We start from the raw sequence: 15,864 nt of genomic DNA, 5'->3' as shown, positions 1-15,864 counted from the left end.
TTGAAAACATAAGGGAATTTCACCTACCAAAGACCACTGCATGGAAGATAGGGACTAGTTATTTGTTTGATTTGTTTTACTCCAGTGTCATATCCCACTGTCATATCAACAAAAGGAAACATATTCAAGCTACAAAACCTGGGCTTTAGGTTTAACATATTAAAGGAAAAACAAATATGCTATAAAATATTCCAACGGTAACTGGGATGCTGAAGGAAAGTGGAAGGGGTGGTCTTTACAAAACAGTTAAATTTTGAGATGTTCACATTAGTTTTAGTGCAGTCTCTCCTGAGGCAGAACAGACTGCAAACTACCAAGTATTTCTCTCTAATAAGGGAAGACATCAAGACAGTTTTACTTCTTCCCCTCCAATTTGGATTTTTTTTTTCTTTTTTTGAGATGGAGTTTTTTGCTCGTCGCCCAGGCTGGAGTGCAATGGCGCGATCTCAGCTCACTGCAACCTCCGCCTCCTGAGTTCAAGCGATTCTCCTGCCTCAGCCTCCCGAGTAGCTGGGATTACAGGTGCCCACCACCACCCCTGGTTATTGTCGTGTCTTGTCCTGTCCTGTCCTGTATTGTAGTTTTAGTAGAGACGGGGTTTCACCATGTCAGTCAGGCTGGTCTCAAACTCCTGACCTCAGATGATCCACCCACCTCAGCCTCCCAAAGTGCTGGGATTACAGGTGTGAGCCACCGCGCCCAGCCATGGTTTGTTTGTTTGTTTTTTAAGTTTCTTTTTCATGCCTGGTTGCATTGGCTAGAACCTCCAATATGGTGTTGAGAAGAAATGGTGTGAGCAGATATCCTTGTCTTGGTTAAACAAATAACTGTAAATACATTGTAGGTAATGACAGCCAAGCTTCTCACTGTCAAAGAAAGAATACGCAAGGGGAAAACGCTAGAATTAACCCTGTAGTGCTAAATTTGAGTCAGAGAAACCAGTATAAACTAACGTTTATTTTAACATAGATACAAATAGAGAAATAAGTATAGATATGTGTGTATACATGGATATAAATACATATATCTCCTAGTCCTGTCCACTGAGAGCCTAGAAGCAGTGACGCCTGATAGCCAAAAGCATTTCTAGTACCCAGGTCTAGTTTCTTATATACTATTCTCTAGTAAAAGGAAACAGGGCTCCCTGAAAAATGGCTGATTCTTGGACACGGAAAATACAAGATAAGCCGGGAGTACCCTGTAGTGTCAGAAAGTAAGGAAGTGCTAAAAAAACAAACAAACAGCAACAACAAAAAATCCCAGCCACTTGAAAGAGCTTCCAGTGGCCAAAGCTGGAAGATTTTAAGAAAAAAAAAATGATGATACTATTGGATTATAATACAAAGAATACAATATCCATACATCCACACTAATATGCATAAATGATGAATAAGCAAATAAATGAGAGAGAGAGGCCAAATTTTCTTTACAGGAGATTTATAATGAACAAATGTAGAAAGAATAAGGGAAATAGGAAATAATCATTAGAACACCATAGTAATAACTGCTATAGGGAAGATCCACTAATGATTGTCAAAATTCATGGAAAAACTTTATCGGAATACTTGAATAGCCTCATAATATCTGATCCACCAAAATATTAATTATTGTGGGAGTTTTAGCATACATCTACAAATTCTCTGATTCTCCCCCTCCGGGAAGTGAAGCTTAATTCCCGTCTCCTTGAGTGTGGGCTGAATTCCTAAAAAATAGAAAGGGAAAAAGAAACATACTAACTTTACAGTGGAGAAACCTTGCAGATACCACCTAAACCTAGTGATCAGGGTAGCAGTACCAGCAACATGTCATGTTATTATAAACCCTTTGGTATGATGAGAAGGGCACTTTTACGGTATCTATCCCCTCCTCCAGTTATTTATTTATTTATTTATTTTGAGACACGGTCTCATTCTGTCACCCAGGCTTGAGTGTAGTGGTGCAATCATGGCTTACTGCAGCCTCAAACTGCTGGACTCAAACCATCTTCCTACCTTGGCCTTCTGAGTAGCTGGGACTATAGGTGTGTGCCACTATGCCTTGCTAATTTTTTTCTTTTTCTTTTTTTTTTTTTAAGAGACAGGATCTCACATGTTACCCAGGCTGGTCTCAAGCTCCTGGGCTCAAGTAATCTTCCCACCTCATTCTCCAAAAGTGCTGGGATTACAACAGGCATTAGCCGCACAGCACTTGACCCCCTCCCCCAATCTATAAACCAAGTCTAATCATGAGAAAACATCAGATAAACTCAAACTGAAGACTTTCTGCAAAACACGTAACCACTACTCTTTAAATATATCAAGGTCATGAGTTATAGCTAATAAACCAACAAAAAAGACAAAACAGAGTTACCCAATAGAAACGAAGGCATAAAAAGAACAAAAGGAGAATGAAGAACAGATGAAACAAAGGAAAACAAAAGCAAGAGAAAAGACTTAAACCTAACTATATCAGTAAACACATTAAATGTAAATGGTCTAAACATCCCAATTAAATGGCAGATATTGTTAGAGTAGATTTTCTTCTAAAAAAGCAAGGCAACTTTAAATATAAAGATACAAAGCTTCAAAATAAAAGGATGAAAAAAGATATACTATGTTAATACTAGCCAAAAGAAAAGTGGAGTGGCTATATTAGTATCAAAGTATATTTCAGAGCAAAGAATATTACCAGGGATAAAAAAAAGTTAGTTCATAATGATAAAGGAAGTCATTTCATAACAATAAATTTAACAATTGATAAAGAAGTCATCAAAAGAACATAAAAATTCTAAACATGTATGTACCTAGTAACAGAGTTTCAAAATATATGATGCAAAAACTGAAAAGAACTGCAAGGAGAAATAAAAAAATCCACAGGGTTTTTTGTTGGAGATTTCAACACTTCTCTCAATAGCAGAACAAGTAGACAGAAAATCAGTAAGAATGCTGATTTTTAAAAATTCTATCTACTAAATTGACCTACTTCACATTTATAGAACATCTTACCCAAAGACAGCAGAATACATATTTTTGAAAAGTGCAAATGGGACATTTACCAAGGTAGACCGTATTCCAAGCCATAAAACAAATCACAATACATTTTAAAAGATTCAAGTAATACAAAGTCTGTTTTCTGACCACAATGAAATTAAAATAGAGATCAGTACAGAAAGGAATCTGAAAAATACTAATGTTTGGAAACTAACACATTTCTCAATAATCTGTAAGTCAAAGAAGAAATCAAAAGGGAAATTATAAAGTGTTTTGAAGTGAATGAAAATAAAAACATGACATCAGAATTAAGAGTAGGCCACTAAAGCAGTAATTAGGGTGAAATCTACAGCATGAAAGACCTAGATTCGAAAAGAAGAAAGGTCTGAAATCAGTGACCTCATCTACTTTATGAAATTAGAAAAAGAGCCTGGGCAACACAGCAAGTCCCCATCTCTACAAAAAATTAAAAAATGAGCCAGGCATGGTGGTAGATGCCTGCAGTCCCAGCTACCTGGGACGCTGAGGCAGGAGAATTGCTTGGTCCCAGGAAACTGAGGCTACAGTGAGCCAAGATTACGCCACAGCACCCCAGCTAGGCGACAGAGAAAGACCTTGTCTCTAAATAAATAAATAAATAAATAAATAGAAAAATAAGGAAAAAAGAAATTAGAAAAAGAACACATTATATTCAAAGTAAGCAGAATAAAGGAAATAATAAAGATAAAAGCAGAAATCATGAGATGTTAGAAAACAAAACAACAGAAAAAAACCAGTAAGCCCAAAGGCTGGTTCTTTGAAAAGATCAATAAAATTAATAAACCTCTACCTAGACTGACTGGGAACTATAGAGAAAAGAAATTAACAACGCCAGGAATAAGATAGGTGACTATAAAAACATTAAAAGAATGATAAGAAAATATTATGAACAACTTTATGCTTAAACATTTCACAACTTGGATGAAATAAACAAATTTCTTGCAAGACACAACAACCAAAGCTCACTCAGGAAGAAATAAGTGACCCGAATATCCTTACATTTACTTTTTAAAAAGAATTTATAGTTAAAAAAAAAAAAAAAAAAAAAAAAAAAAACTCCCCACAAAGAAAACTCCAGGCCCACATCACTGGGGAATTCTACCAAACATTTAAGGGAAAAAAAAAAAAAAACAATTCTAAAGAAACTCTTTCAACAAGGTAAAAAGAAAGAAGTATTTCCCAACGTATTCTATGAGGCCAGAATTACCCTGATATCAAAACCAGAGGCATTAAAAGAAATCTACAGGCCAATATCCCTCACGAACATAGATGCAAACATTCCAAACAAAATCTTAGCAAGTGAATCATAAAAAAGACCAAGTTCTGGCTGTTTGTGTGTACAGGAAGAAAACAAAAACAAAAACAAACCAACTGAGGTTTATCCCAGGAATGCAAGGTTGGTTTAACATATGAAAATCAGTTAATGTAATTCATCAAAATAATGTAATATCACCATATTTCATTCCCAACAGATGCAGAAAAAGCACTTGACAAAATTCAGCATCCACTCGTGATAAAAAATTTTTGGAATAGAAAGGAACTTCCTGAGATAGACAACAGCAAAACAACAGAGGAAAATCAATAAACCAAAAGCTGGTTCAAATAAGCCAAAAATTAGGAATAGAGGGAGTTTCCCAATCTGACAAACAATATCCATGAAAAAGTTATAGGTAATATTATATCATTGGTAGAAACCAGACAAAAATACCTGCTCTCACCAGCTCTATTAACTTTGAGACAGAGTCTCATTCTATTGCCTGGGATGGAGTATGGTGGTGCAATCTTGGCTCGCTGCAACCTCCACCTCCCAGGTTCAAGCAATTCTCATGCCTTAGCCTCCCACCTAGTTGGGACCACAGGCACGAGCCACCACACTTGGCTAATTTTTGTATTTTTAGAAGAGAAGGAGTTTTGCCATGTTGGCCAGGCTGGTCTCAAACTCCTGGCCTCATGTGATGCACCCGCCTCAGCCTTCCAAAGTGCTGGGATAACAGGCGTGAGCCACTGTGCCCAGCCTGCCCTCACCACTTCTATTCAACACTGTATTGGAGGTTCTAGCAGTGCAACCAGGCATAAAAAAAAATTAGAAAGGAAGAAGTAAAGCTGTCTTCGTGTCTTCATTTGCAGAGAACATTAACATTTATGTCAGGGGTCAGCAAACTACAATCCAAAGGCCAAATACAACCGTTGTCTGGTTTTTTGTTATTTGCGTTGGTAAATAAAATTTTATGGGAACACAGCCACATCCATCCATTTACTTATCATCTATGGCTGCTGTAAACCAAAAAGATCTGAGACAGGTCTCAATCAATTTAGAACTTTATTTTGCCAAGGTTAAGGACATGCCCAGAAGAATAAAACATGGAATCACATAAATGGTCACTGGTCTTTGCCTTTCTTCAAAGATGATTTTGAGGGTTGCAATATTTAAAGGGAAAAAGTGGGCTGGAAGGGAAAGAGGGAGAATATGGTAATCTACATGTTGCCAGAGAAAAGGGGCAGGTAGGGGAGTAGTCAATTATGTGTTCATATTGTGCTCAGTAAATCAACACTTCACATAAGGTAAGGTGAGCATGGAGTAGTTACCTGGCGAGATAGCGAACCTTTTATCTACAGCTATCTGCTTAGAAACAAACGGAAAGGCAGCTTCTTGCAGGACACAGCTTTCAGCTTAATTTTCTCCTTTTGGCAGAGTGACCTGCAGTCTGAGTTTTTATTTTCCTTTCACATTGCTTTCACTCTAAAATGGCAGAGTTGAGTAACTGTAACAGAGATCTTATGAATGGAAAATAAATACAAGATGCTCAACCTAATTTGCATCATTTAATTTGCACCTTAATGCGAATTAAAACCACAATAAGATACCACTGTGCATCCATCAGAATGACAAAAACTAAAAAGACTATACCTAGTGTTGGTGAGGGTATCAAAAACAGGATTTCCCATCCATTGCAGGTGGGAATGTAAAATGGTATAACCAATTTGGAAAAGCATGATTAAAAATGAAAAGATAGACCTATTATTTGATTCAGCCATTATACTCCCACATACTTATGTAAGAGAATGAAATCATATGTTTGTACAAAGACTTGTACACAAGTGTATTTATCTGTAGCATCTAAACACTGGAAATAACCCAAATGCCCATCAACAGTAAATAAACAAATGGTAGTATTTCCATAAATGGAATATGACTATTCAGCAATAAAAAGTAATAAATTATTGATGCATGCTGCCACATAAATGAATCTCAAAATAATTATGCTGAGTGAAAAAGGCCAGACAAGAAGAGGACATATGGTATGATTCCATTTGTACTCTAGGAAAATTCTAGGAAATTCAAACTAGTGACAAAATTGCTAAGTGGTTACCTGGGGACAGGGCAGATGGGGTGAATGAGGAAGGAAGGGCAGAAGGGAAGGATTACAGGAGCATTAGGAAACTTTTGAGGGTGGTGGGTAGGTCTGCTAGAAAACTTTTGGGAGTTGCTGGATATGTTCGCTATCGTGGTTGTGGTGATGGTGGTTTCAAAGGTTTACATATATGCTGAATTTTATCAAATTATACTGTATAATTTAAATATGTGCACTTTATATATCAATTATACCTTGATTTTTTTTAAAGTCCAAAACCAAAAAATTGGGCTCTGATGTGTGGCCATGTGAATGAGTGATCTGGTGAGAAAGGATACAGTAGCTCTGTACCAAAATCCCTGACTCCCAAAACTGGACATAGATATGAGATATGGAGGTATTTTCTCTCTCTCTCTCTCTGAGAAGCTTAGGGTCTAAGAATATATGGCTCACATGAATCCTTGAGATAATTCTTTGTTCTTACTCTGCCTTTCCTACGTCTACACTACATGCCTGTACCATACCCAACACACATCCATCTTTTTTTTTTTTTTTTTTGAGACGGAGTCTTGCTCTGTCACTCAGGCTTGAGTGCAGTGGTGTGATCTCAGCTCACTGAAAGCTTTGCCTCCCGGGTTCACGCCATTCTCCTGCCTCAGCCTCCCGACCAGCTGGGACTACAGGCTTCCGCCACCATGCCCGGCTAATTTTTTTGTATTTTTAGTAGAGACAGGGTTTCACAATGTTAGCCAGGATGGTCTCGATCTCCTGACCTGGTGATCTGCCCACCTCAGCCTCCCAACATCCACCTTTTAACTATGGAAAAATACCAGTGGAAATCAAGGCATTCATTTTCTGCCATTCTGCACAATCATAAGGGAAAAGAAAAGAGTAAAATCCTAGTATTAAAAAGGAAGAAACCCTACTTCTTCTCATACCATTAACTCAATGTTAGGGAAGGATCATTAGAGTTTCTTAGCACTCAGTTTTTGCTCCTATTTTTGAAAATCTGTAGAATGAGACCCTACAATGTACCAAGGAATAAGGAAGAAAATGGGAACGCAGGAAAATGGTTAATATCACAAGGTAAAAGAAACCTGAAGCTTAGAAAAAACATTTGCTTTCATTCCATATGAACAATAAAAAGGGAATTTCCGTGTTCTTTTCAGATAATGCCTCTCAATTAACAAAGATTTCATTTTCAGCTTCTGTAGATCCACAAATTAATAAGATACCTACACATCAAATATCACTCAGTTATAATGGAAGCCCGAGGTGCTCACAGCATCCAGAAACCTCAGCGATCTGAAGTCTAGCCTCTCCACCTACCACAACCTCCATAATCACACTAATTACATTTTTAAAATCAAGGAAGACAGTAGATCTCTAAAACTGAACAAAGAAATACCTTCTACTATGTGAAAACTAGCCACCTTATATGGCAACACTTATATTACAGTAAAGCAATTTATTTATTTATTGAGACAGAGTCTCACTCTGTCACCCAGTCTGGAGTGTGGTTGCAAAGCCTTGGCTCACTGCAACCTCTGCCTCCCAGGTTCAAGGAATTCTCCTGCCTCAGCCTCCCAAGTAGCTGGAATTACAGGCATGTACCACCATGCCCAGTTCATTTTTTGTGTTTTTAGTAGAGACGGGGTTTAACCATATTGACCAGGCTGGTCTTGAACTCCCAACCTCAGGTGATCCACCTGTCTCAGCCTTCCAAAGCACTGGGATTACAGGCGTGAGCCACCGCACCCAGACAGTAAAGCAATTTAAAATGGGCTGTATACTTGGCATCAGAGATGGAAGTACAGGTTTCAAGTCACTCTATCTAAACAAAACTACTCTGTGTGTGTGTGTTCATTACATAAATTATATATGCTGACATAGATATACTTAATTATGTACCATGACACACACGCATATTTTGCTAACATTTCCTGCAGTATGTATACTCTGTGCCAACCACCCAGTTCCTTACCAACACTGAACTTTTATTAATATATTCCTCCCAACAATCCTACGAGGTAGGTACTGCAATTACCCCAATTATAGACAAGGAAACTCACTCACACAGAGGTCACATGGCTACTGAGTTGTACAGGAGATCAACTCAAGTAGCAACTCCAGAGTACATGCTCTTACTTGTTTTGCCTTGCCCAAATTTAAGATAGCCGCCTTCATGTTGTGTAAGAGGAGACGATCTCCAATATGAAAGGGGAGGGGTAGAGCATGAAACAGAGCGTGAAAATCTTGTCTCATTTGAGGTCTGAAGCCACAGACCAAAGAGAAAGTTCTCCATGCTGCCTTCTGTGTTGATGGGCTAGGACCGGGACTGGGCCCCAAGTAACACCCAGCAAGGTCAGCACAGAGCAGTCCAGTCCAGTAATCTGGGAGAGGGACCACTTGAACCCAAGGGCCAGCATCTCGGTCACCTTGAATCTTCAGTGCCTAGCATGGTAACTGGCATATATTAAGGGCTCATAAATATTTTGGTCAATGAATTTCAACAAATGAGTCTTTTACAGAGTAGTAATTGACAATGTGGGTTCTGGGATTGGACTATCTAAGTTTTATATGAACTCTATCCCTTACCATGCTGCTTTGGGTACATAACTGTGCCTCAGTTTTCTCATCTATGAAATGTCTAAATTAGTGCCTACATCGTAAGGTGGCTGAGATAATTAAATGGGTTACTATAATTTTTAGAGACAGGGTCTCACTTTGTCACCCAGGCTGTACTGCAGTGGCATGATCACAGCTCCCTGTAGCCTCAAACTCCTGTGGTCAAGCAATCCTCCCACCTCAAGACTCCTGGGAATACAGATGTGTACCCCACACCTAACTTCTAAATTTTTTGTAAAAATGGGGTCTTGCTATCTTGCCCAAGCTGGTCTCAAACTCGTGACCTCAGGCAATCGGCCCCCCCAAAATACTAGGATTACAGGGATGAGCTTGTAAATGAGTTATCACACATAAAGGACTTATAAATTCCTGGCACACACTTAGCACTCAATAAGAACTGGAGGAAAAAGAATAAATGAGGGGAGAAATATGATCAGATTTGTTTTTAAGATAATAAAAGGCAATACTGGTGGTAGGTAGAGTATTATACCAAAAGAACACTATCATTACAAAGGCACAAAGGTTACTCTATTTTCTAGTATACTTACGGCACTTTTTGGTATTAGAGCAATAGTATTAACAACAGGAATGCCTTAGCTAAACTCACAATAGAAATTTAAGCCTGGAGACATGCTTGGATTCCAGATACCCTGACTCACAGCCCAGTGTTCTCTCTACTAGGATGGAAAGAACACTCTACCTCAGTTCTCATCTCACTTCTTTGCTACCACTCTTTGAATAAATATTCTGGTCTTCTGCATTTCAAATGACTATACTTATAGTTAAATAGCTGTCCCCCTTGAAAAGATTCAGTGTTTCCCAGAGCACAGCAATTATTATAGAACTGGGTTAAAGCCCACATTTAAATTCAAACTTCAATGATAGTGCCATTCTATACATGTTAATACATTAATTTGCCATTACGATTAAGCAATATGCATGAAGTTCATAACTCAAGTATCACTGTTAAATTGCTCCTGGTTGTTTCTGTTTGAAGATGGGTAAGAACAGAGAAGACATGTTCACAGTGTTACACTGTCACCCCATGCTGGCTGTTTAGAACGGGGTAATATCTTCCTGAATTAAAAGGAGCACCTGGCACAGCAACAGGCATCCTGGCTGACCACTTATACTGAGAACGGTTTACTGAAAGGAGACATAAACATCACTGTGATTTCAGAAAATTAACTTTAGTTAACTTTACTTCATTCACTTTTTTACTCAAAAAATATTTATTTTAAAACTAAGTATTTGTCTAGTAAGGAAGCAGTACAATATAGTGGTTAAGAGCTGAAACTCTAGAACATCTGAGTTTGGAGTCTATTTCTACTACTTACCAAGTGTCTCTAACTTGGATCTTCTTCAATCTTTCTGTTTTCTCATCCATACAACGGTGATAATTGTAATACCTTTCTCCTCCAGTCGTAAGAGTACGAGAGGAAATGTAAAGTGCTGAGTACAGGACCTGACGCAGAGCACGCATGCACATGATATCAGCCATTATTAGCGAACTGCTTTCCAGGTGCTGAGATTTCAGAGGTGTAGAGACGCAAGGCTGCCCTCAAGGAGCTCACTAGCAGTTGGGAAACAGGACTCAGATGCATAAATACAGTGGTAACTCGAAAGTGGTCTTAAAAGAGAATGAGAGTCTAATTAGGAATTTTTAAAATCTGCTATAACCCATTCAATTTTTAGCTCCCCAAGGGATTTTCCTCACCATCTGGGCCATCAATGCAAGCAGGTTTGAAAAGCGCTCATAATTTTCCTATATCACACCTCCTCCTCAGCAAGAAAGGCTCTGTGGGTGGAAAGCAGCGAAGAACACTGTAGTTATGCAGAAAGCAATCATTCCTCAGAAGACACGAGGGCCCTGCAGAGCAGACGAGCCACAGAAACTTGTTTGGATCAGAAAAATGGGATCATGTCACTGAAGACCTAGAGACAGGAACTGACCACTTTTTTTTTTTTTTTTTTAAGGAGGAAAGGGGGATTCACCTCAAAGCACTTTTCTAATCAGAAATGGAAGTCTGAGAAGAAGTTAACACCTTAATTAAAGATATAATTCACTCTCCCATGTCATGAGATTTAACTTTCATTAAAGGAGAGGTCTAACATTAAAGACAGAAGCAACTTAAAAAACAGCACACATTGACTTATATTTCGGGTGACATTACTGGAAAATCTCCACTGAGCAAAGCAGAAAATGATTATGTTAGAAAAATAAAGGAAGCAAAGAAATCTTGAAAGAAACATAAAAATCAAGTACAGCACAACTTGCCTTACAAATGCGGTACAGTTAATTACAGATGACAAATATTGTCTCATCCTCAATGCCACCATCAGAGAGAGGGCGAGACAGTGAGAAAAGGATCTAAATGGGTCCCTCGAATCCCCTTCTAAGTAGTGAGGAAGAGAGAAAAAGAAAATGAAGAAAATAGAAACACACTTCACCAAACTTGGTACAACTCTGAAATCTGTTCCTGGGCCTGCCTTTCCCAGGCCAAGAGCTGCTTGCTCAGGCTTTTCCCTGAAACCTTCATTTTACAATTACCTCATTCCTCCCCCATGCAACCTTGTAGCACTTATTTTTATTTTATTTTTTTGAAATAGGGTCTCACTCTATCGCTGAGGCTGGAGTACAGTGGCATGATCACAGCTCACTACAGCCTCGAACCCCCAGGCTCAGGTAATCCTCCCACTTCAGCCTCCCAAGTATATGGGGACTACAGGCATGCACCACCACACGTGGCTAATTTTTGTGTTTTTTGCAGAGATGGGATTTCATCATATTTCCCAGGCTGGCCTTGAACTCCTGGGCTCAAGCAATCTGCCCACCTCGGCCTCCCAAAGTGCTGGGACTACAGGTGGTGAGCCACGACACCTCTCCCTAGTTGCATTTAAATGAAGGCTTTTTGGAGACTCTGGTGTAACCCAAAGGTCTTTCTCTAGGCTGGAGTATCAGTGTGAATGCTGGTGGGAAAGACGCTAGCTGGAGGAGTGCTTACTGAGCTATCCCTCACAAATATCAGCAGGTGGAGCTCCACCTGCACGCTAGCTCTGAAATCACCCGTAGGAAGTGCAGCACACCATCAAAATCAGGCCCAGAAAAAGAAGATACAATGCTGCTATTTGTCTAATTCATGAGTTCCCTGTACGTTGACAATGTCCTTATTATGATGCAATGAAAGATTTCTCTCTGGCATTTTAGCTAAGGCGAACATATAGGGAAGACCACTGACCCAACTACAGAGAATGAGTATCTATACTTGCCCCAACATTTAAGCCCAGAGACTACTGGTTCTGACTTTAGATACGCACTATTTCTTCCTGGCACAGGTAGAAATAGTTTTGCCGTCCTTCACAATTCATTAAAGCAAATTTTGCAAATCCCAAATTATCTCACATGAACTTTCTAATGAGTTACATTTGGTTCTGATTATTGTGCTTTTTCCAAGAACTAGCTTTTTTTTTTTAATTAAGAGGCCTCTTTCAAAACAGAAGATTTCAGTTAATTTGGCATTGCTCTTAGTTTTCCTCTCTGAAGTTGAACTTTCGTGTCCACTCCTTCCCTAAAAAGCTGTTCACTTATAACCTAAGTTTTCTGGATATAGGTGAGCTATACACATATGCATGCACAGTAAAAGGAATGGCTAGCTCTTCTTCCCCTGGAGGGCAGAGCTGGGGTGACACTTTAGCACGATGACCTGGGTATACACTCAATCAATACTGACTAGGCCCAGGGGATGGATCTGATCCACATTTTTAGGGAAACTAAGCAGAAAAGGAGATGTTTCCTGTGTGCTTCATAAAGTATATAGGTTTTTCACTGACTGAAAATGATTAGAACTAATATAGTCCTCATAATTTTATAAGCACTAAATTTTCAAGAACTGAAGGGCCAGAGTCCTTAATAATGTCATAAACTCAACATCTTACAGTGCAAAGCGTGTGTGTGTGTGTATATATATGTATATGTACATATGTATATATGTATACATATATACACACACATAAATATACACACATATATATACACACATATATATAAGAAAATTCAGAATAGGCTTTAAATTCTAAAATCTGAAGATCACACCTTTAAACTACTTTCCATGATTTATAGAATTTATAAAGTGGCAACTTGTAATATAAACATAAATCAAGAAAACATCCTGAAGTAAATATTATTTGGTCAGAAATACAGCAATTGTTAGTTTAAATGAAACATAATTTTAAATTGTTTTTAATGCTTTGCAACTTGAATTTTCCATTCCCTATAATGCCTCCCTTCCCCATTAGTAGGAAAAACCCGAGAGCTGACTACACAACCAGAAGTCAGCCTGCTCCTCAAACCCAGTATCAATAAGATGCGAGAAGAAATGTCCCTGCAAAAGACATTAAGTTGCGTCACTAATGTTCCAGAGAGGTTCATCAAATGATTCCAGAGGTACTGGAGAATTTCACTGAATCTCAAATGAAGGAGTCAATACAACCTGTTCCTGAGCATGTGCTGCGGAAGGGTGGCCAGCTGGGATTAATCTACAGGCAAGGCGTCCCGAAATGCAGAACGTCAACCACAGATACTAAAAACTGTTTCCAAAATTTGCCAACTTTCATAGTACCTACTTAAGAAATTCCCTCTTAGAAATTGTTTCTAAGTAAAGTTCGAACTATTGAGGGAAGAGCACGGTGAACAGAAATTAAGATATATTCACTATTGCTGTTCCTCTCTTATGGTGTTTCCCCTCACCCTCAGCAGCTCGATGGGATGCAGGGGATGGGGTGTGGAGGGGACAAGAAAAAGGCTTTTCTGTATTATATACCACAAAGGGACTCCTGGAGGGCAGTGACTATATTCCAGCTCTCTTCCACAACCCCAAGACATACCACTGCACTGTCTCTGCGTAATCCTCTAACAGTTCTAGAAAGTGCCACATGTCAGCAAAATGTGGGTGTACAGCAAATATTTAATGATAATAATAAACCAAATTATACTAGATTTGGTGAATTATGAGAAAGCACAAACTGAGGAGTCCTTTATTACTGGTACAGCATAGGTAAAGAATAATTCTGGCCAGTATCTACCCAAGGAAAGAAGAATCCAAATGTGTTCATTACTCATGAACTGAGCACGTACCTCAATACACCAAAGAAGTCAGTTTCAAGCCAACCACAGCTAGAAACGTCAAAAGAGAACCATTCCCTGCTTGCAGGAAGGGAAAATGCAGAACTAGCTTTCCGGTAACAGAAATGAGACTTCAGAGGCTGCCTTCCCTTGGGTGGAAGAGCAGGTGATTAGAGTCCCTGGTAAACATCTGCCCAAACAACTGGCCCTTGGATTTGAGAAGAACTTAAAATAGAGGAAATAACATAACATAATAAACACTACTATGTACTGGCTATGAAGTATGATAAAGTGAAAGAAAGAACATACAAGCCCTTGCCTTATTATTTGTCTCAACCAGATCCATGGTGCCAATCCTGACCCAGGCCTTCTGGATGGAGGTGAACAGACCAAGAAGATAATCAGAGAATCCAAACCCCTACCTATTTATACTAACCTTAAAGTTCACTCTAAGGATGTCAGTTCATTATATAAATGCCTTCTACATGGGCTGGGTGTGGTGGCTCATGCCTGTAATCCGAGGCAGGAGGATCACTTGAGGCCAGGAGTTCGAGACCAGAGACTGGGCAACATGGAGAAACTCTGTCTCTACTAAAAATACAAAACTTAGCCAAGTGTAGTGGTGCGCACCTGTAATCCCAGCTACTCAGGAGGCTGAGGCATGAGAATCACCTGAACCCAGGAGACGGAGCTTGCAGTGGGCCAAGATCGCACTACTCTAGCCTGGATGAAAGTAAGGCTCCATCTAAAAAAATAAATAAATAAAATAAATAACAAAATGCCTGGCAACAAACATCATGTACATCAACATTTGAGACACAGTGGGTTAGGTGGCTGTATGTGTCCACTGAGTGGTTGCAAGCCAAGGACATAAACATTTAGAAACCTGTCCTAATCTTAGATGACAATACTTAAGATGTTTGTTATGTTTAAGATGTCTGGTATATTCAGTTTCTTCCTAAGATGGTGAAAAAGTAGCCCCTATTTAGTAAGTGGTCATGTAGCAAGTTAACAACAGCAGAATCGCAACTCAGTACTTCCATAGTGCTTTAACCTAGACTCTTTTGTTTCTATCTATTTGATTTCCTTGGTTTTGCATTTTATATTAGAACAATTTATTTATTTATTTTTTTGATGGGGCCTCATTCTGTTGCCATGCTGGAGTGCAGTGCTATGATCTCAGCTCACTGCAACCTCCAACTCCCAGGTTCAAGTGATTCTCCTGCCTCAGCCTCCTGAATAGTTGGGATTACAGGCGCGTGCCACCACGCCCAGCTAAATTTTTGTATTTTTAGTAGAAACAGGGTTTCACTATGTTAGCCAGGATGGTCTCAATCTCCTGACCTGGTGATCTGCCTGCCTCAGCCTCCCAAAGTGCTGGGATTACAGGCATGAGCCACCGTGCTGGGCCTGTTAGAACAAATCTTAGTCAAAAGTCCTCATGTGCCAATAAAAAAATAAGTTTTTCATATTTGTATTAGTATATGCAAACAGATCTTTAGAAGATATTCCTAACAGGTGTATTTCTCCATTTAGACTGCACCATTCTCTTACAAAACCTAACTTTAGTAAGTGGGGAAACAAACGTTGGTTTACTTTCTCTCTCTCAACTTTTTTGCCCCTCACATGTTTGACAGACCTAATGCTGACAGTTTTCTAAGATTTATTACTGAAATTTAAATTTAACGCAGCACATGAAAAAAAGAGTCCAATATTACACTTTCTTTTTTTTTTTTTTTTTTTTTTGAGATGG

Source organism: Mandrillus leucophaeus, unplaced genomic scaffold, assembly GCF_000951045.1.
Source record: "Mandrillus leucophaeus isolate KB7577 unplaced genomic scaffold, Mleu.le_1.0 Scaffold533, whole genome shotgun sequence".
NCBI classification, from domain to species: Eukaryota; Metazoa; Chordata; class Mammalia; order Primates; family Cercopithecidae; genus Mandrillus; species Mandrillus leucophaeus.
This window is presented reverse-complemented; position numbering follows the sequence as displayed.